Source organism: Vulpes lagopus, chromosome 6 (assembly GCF_018345385.1).
Source record: "Vulpes lagopus strain Blue_001 chromosome 6, ASM1834538v1, whole genome shotgun sequence".
NCBI classification, from domain to species: domain Eukaryota; kingdom Metazoa; phylum Chordata; class Mammalia; order Carnivora; family Canidae; genus Vulpes; species Vulpes lagopus.
The window spans coordinates 2,323,569-2,328,725 of record NC_054829.1 but is presented as its reverse complement, the minus strand read 5'-3'; positions in this window follow the sequence as shown (position 1 = coordinate 2,328,725).

Here is a 5,157-nt window from a genome sequence, read left to right as displayed (position 1 = left end):
GCTCATCTGCCATGGTGGCTGGCCCCTGCTCCCCAAGGACACACCTGCCTGCCTGAAAGCACCTAAGGCCCTCAGCACAACCAGCCCTGGCCCTTGACACCTCCCCACAGGCCTGGCCTGGGCACAAGTGTTCAAAGGCTGGCCCCAGGATTCTCCCCAGAAGAGTCTAGGTGGGGCCCTCTGCCTCCAGGCTCCAGAGGGAACCATGGGGGACCCCACCTCACCCCCAACAGCACCTGGCAGGGGATGCTAGACCAGGCCCCAAGGTCAGGTCTCAGGTCACTTCACCCCGGGTCCCAGCAGAGCATTGAGGTACGAAGCACACCGCTACACCCGGGTCGTCCCTGCTGGGCCTCACCACCACCCCAGCAACCAGAGCCTATGCCCTCTACCTCAGCCTCAGCGGGAAGATCCAGAAGCTGTGGAGGCAGGCCTGGGGCTCCAGGGAGGGCAGGAAGGGGTCAGGTGAGGACTTGGAGTAGCCATCAGGGGCCCAGTGCCCAATGTTAGTGGGAGGCAGGATCTGGCTGGGGCCCTGCAGGGGGGAGGGGAGACCGGGACTTCTGCAGGTCGCAGGGGTGAGGGGACCCAGTGGCCCATGGGCAGGGACAGGGACATAGTGGCAGCCTTCAGTGAGCTGTGGGCCGAGAACTCTGCATATGCTGCCGGCCCAGGGAGGCCTTCAGTCAGGGAGGGTGGTGGCCTCCTTCAGGTGGAGGGGGGCCACAGAGGGGAGCCCTACCCGCGGAGCAGGCAGGGGGCAGGTCAGAGGGCAGAGGGGCGATCTTGGGGCACCTGGGCACCGGCTGGGCAGCAAGGGGAGGCCGAGGCTCGTCTGACCCCACTACGGGTGATCCTCCAGCTGCTCCTGGGAGAGGAGAGCTCCTGGGTCCTCTGCCCAGCCCACCCTGTGACTTCAGATGTGGAGACTGAGGCTCGGTGGAGGTGGTCACTCGGGGTCACAGATAGGAGGAAGGAGCAGGAGCCAGGAAGACCCAGCAGGGAGGGGCGGAGACCTCAGAATTCAGGGGAGCCCTCACCCCACTGCCCTTGCAGATCAGTGCCTGCACGCCACTCCTGCCCATGTGCATGAGCACCTGCCCCAGGTGAGGCCCTGTCCCCTTGGGGAGCAGGCCCAGGAACAGGGGGCTAGACAGATGCTCAGAGCCCCTCCCATCGGAGCTAGAGGATCACAACCATCCTTCTCCCAGGACAGAGAGGTGCCCCCAGCCAGGAGGGGCCGGGGCTGGGAGTCTGGGGGTCCGTGGGGAGGTGCCAGGCTGGCTGGGGTCCACCCTGGTGGCTGGGTCCAGGGACAGCTTGAGCCTCTCAGAGTGCCCACAGGGTGACAACACCTCACAGGACTGGTCTCTGGAGGGTGTGCCTGGGGAAGAAGCAGCTCAGGGCCCCGGGCACGGAGCACAGAGTCTCTGGGCAGACACCCAGGTGAGGACTCGTGAGGGGTGCCCCAGGGCAGGGCCAGGAGGGGCAGGGTGCGGGCGAAGGAGGGGAGGCACATGTAGGGACAGCTTCCTAGGCAGGACCGCCGGCGACCAGAAAGGGGCTCCAGAGAGAGCCCCTGAGACCAGTGGACATCCCGGCCCGAATGCCAGAGAAGGCGAGGCCGGAGGAACCCCGGGGGTGGGTGCAGGGCATGGCTCCAGCCTGGCCCCGATGACAGAGGCAGGGCCAAGATCCCACCTTTCCAGACCGGGGGGCCCCTGCAAGGCCAGCCCCCCAGTGAATGAGCACCATCCACGGAGAGGAACGCACACTGACCCAGACTTCGTAGCTGAACCCCAAAATGCAGGGGTCAAGCAAGAAACCACCCAGTCAATGCCTCAGGCTCAGGAAAGTCAGAGGAGAGAGCTCTGCAGTTGGGGTGTGAACGGGAGGGACTGGGGGCCGCCCAGGAACAGCCCCCCGGTGTCCCCCCCGCCCCCCGCAGAGGCCACAGGTAAGAGCAGGGCTTTAGTCCTTGTCCCCCGTGACGATCCTGGTGGAGGATTGTGTGTCCTCAACCACAAAAATCCCCAATTATTGGCTCAGGCCAAAGGAGACAGAGCAGCTGGTTCCAGAGCTGCCCAGGTGACTCTATGGGTGGCCAGAATGAGGTCCCTGGGGTCCCGGCGGCACGGGGTCCCGAGCTGCGGGGTGAGGGGCCTCCTAGTACCAGGCCGGTGGCTCAGCGCAGCAAGGACGCCTTCATGGATGGGCTCTGGAAAGTCAACTCAACTCACCTGTTCGGCAGGTTACAGAACCTGGAGATACAAGATTCACAGTAGGTTCTCGATAAAACCCGCAGGCCCTCCCCGGCCCCCAGAGCAAGTGGAAGACTAAGAAGTCCAAGACTCTGCCCCCAGCGCAGTGGGACGGAGCCTCCCAGCCCCCTCCACCCGCCCCCTGCTGCCATCCGGGCAGCAGATAGCTCCTGGGCCCGCTCTACCCTCCTCTGCCCCCGAAGGGGCCTGGCCCGCCCTCTGTGGGTCTCAGGGGGCCCAGGGATGGGAGAGAGCAGGCAGGTCCCTGGGGACTCCCCACCTGGGCCGCACAGTGGCTCCCCTGGAGGACAGGACAGGGTCCCACTGGGAGGCCCGGGAGAGAGTCAGAAGTGGGGCTGGGAGGGCATCGCAGGCTCCCCGGGGTCACACATCGCTGGAGGGGGGATGGGGCTCCAGACACCCCACCCTGGAAGCTGCAGCCCAGGCTTCGTGGAACGTGAGTGAAGAGACCCCAGGAGGAGACTCACCCACACAGCACGGACCAGAGCTGGGCCCACCCAGGTGAGGTCAGGGGGCCCAGCCATCCCTGGAGAGCGCTGAGCTCCCCCACTGAGCTCCTCATACCCCTCGGCAGGCCAGGCCCGGGGCAGGGCTCACCACTGGCTGAGGGAGACCAGATGGGAGGCCCAGGGGGCCGGCCCACCTGGAGAGCTGCCTGCACCTGCCACCCTCCCCCGTCCCAGATTCGGGCTTGGATGGTGCTGTCTCCTCCTGACTCAGTGGACCCTGAGATCCTGCCAGGGAGGGCTCTCTCTATGCCCTTAGAGTGTTCACTGCTCCCCAGCGGGGTTGGAGATGTGGGTGCCTGTGGTTCTCCATCGCGCTCTGCATGTCCAGGCCCCACCATCTCCAGGGGTTAGTGGCCCAGGTTCCATCCTGGCAAATCCTGTTCTAATAGGGGAATAGAGTAGGCATCTCAGATGAGCCTAGGATGCGGCAGAACCCCCCAGAACACCTCCTTCCCTCCGATTATACAGATCCCAATCAAAGGCTCCCTTGCTTCCCAATGTGTCTCTGCATCACGGTATGTTTGTGAAATGAAGTGACCTTCGTACGTGACCTTGTGTTTCATTGATCTTTGTCTCCTCTTTGGGGAGTGCAAGTCCATGTCTCTTTTCCGTTGTCCTTGTCCACATGGGCAGTCACAGAAAGGGCCACAGGAGTGTGCTGGGGGCGGCAAGACAATGGCTAAGTGAGAACTCAAGCTTGTTTGCCAGGAATTTGCTCCAGAGAATGTCCTGGGTGGGTTGTTAGGTTTAAGGGGGGCAGCTGACCCCAGGTGGGGAGGTAGGGTGGGCGGGGGCTTTTAGAGGGAGAAGCCCAGGTGCTGGGGTGTCTTTGCTGTGACTTCCCCATTGCCAGAGGCAAGTACTCAGCCAACCTTGCCGGGCAGGGTCTTACTCCCCCTGGGCTGTGCCACAGGCCATCAGGGTCAAAGTCAGAGCTGTGGCCTGTGCCTCGGGCCCCTGACAGCCTCCAGGGGTGGGGCAATTTCTCCAGGGATACAGTCCCTAAAAATGTGTGAGTAGACATAAGTGAAGTGTCACGTACTTGTAGAAATATGTGCAGATTATGGACGGGCAGCTTGCAAACACGTGCACAGCATGAACAGCCATGTGTCGTACCCGCAGAAGCCAGCTTCGTCCGCCCTCCCCGTCCTCCCCACGGGGAAGCACCCGGTTGCTTCTTACCCCAGAATTAGCCTCACCTGTGTACCCCCTGCGTGGGGCTTCTCTCAGGAGGCACTGGTGGGCTTCTCCCCAGCAGCCCTGCAGCTACAGAGGGTTGCTTCTGTTTGCAGGATCGGGTTCCCCCTGACAAGTGTGGCCGACTTCTTGTCCATCCTACTGTGGTTATCTCCAGGGTGGTCCAGCCTGGGTCTCCTCCGAGGGTGCTGGCTGGGTGGACCTGTGCTCACCTCCATGTCCTCCTGTTCTAGGAGTGGATGCATAGGGTGCGGAAACCTAACCCTAGTCTAAATGCTGCTTGGGTCCCACCTCAGAAAACGTACATGCAAGTCCCCCAGAAGATCTGTTTGCAGATAATGTGACTAGCTGCCTCCCAGAGCAAAGATCAAGAATATTTACAAAATATAAAAATATCCAGGACCGGGACGCCTGAGCGGCTCAGCGGTGGAGCATCTGCCTTCGGCGCTCAGGACGTGATCCCGGAGTCCCAGGATCGAGTCCCACATCAGGCTCCCTACATGGAGCCTGCTTCTCCCTCTGCCTCTCTCTCTGTGTCTCTCATGAATAAAGAAAGAAAATCTTTTAAAAAAAATCTAGGACCGGGGATCCCTGGGTGGCGCAGCGGTTTGGCGCCTGCCTTTGGCCCAGGGCGCGATCCTGGAGGCCCGGGATCGAATCCCGCGTCAGGCTCCCGGTGCATGGAGCCTGCTTCTCCCTCTGCCTGTGTCTCTGCCTCTCTCTCTCTCTCTCTCTCTCTGTGTGTGTGACTGTCATAAATCAATTAAAAAAAAAATCTAGGACCAAAAGGTAAGCTTCATATCATCTGATATCCCAGAACCCCTAAGGATAAGAACAGTCAACTAGTTAAAACAGAACAATAAATGATGCAGATGACAGAGGAGAAAAGGACATAATCGCATAAGTGCAAATGGTCTAAACTTCTCTATAAAATGGCAGAAATTGTTGGGTTTGGCAAAAAAAAAAAAAATCGGGTGTCTGTTCCCTATAAGAAATGCACTTTAAAAAAAATTAAAAAAAAAAAAAGAAATGCACTTTAAATATGAAGACAAAATAGCTTAAAAGCAAGCAGATGGAGAAAGTGCCATGTCAAATCACAGTGATTTGGATCTAATAGCATCAAATAAAATAGATTTCAGACAAATGATTTTTTTAAAAGATTTTATTGA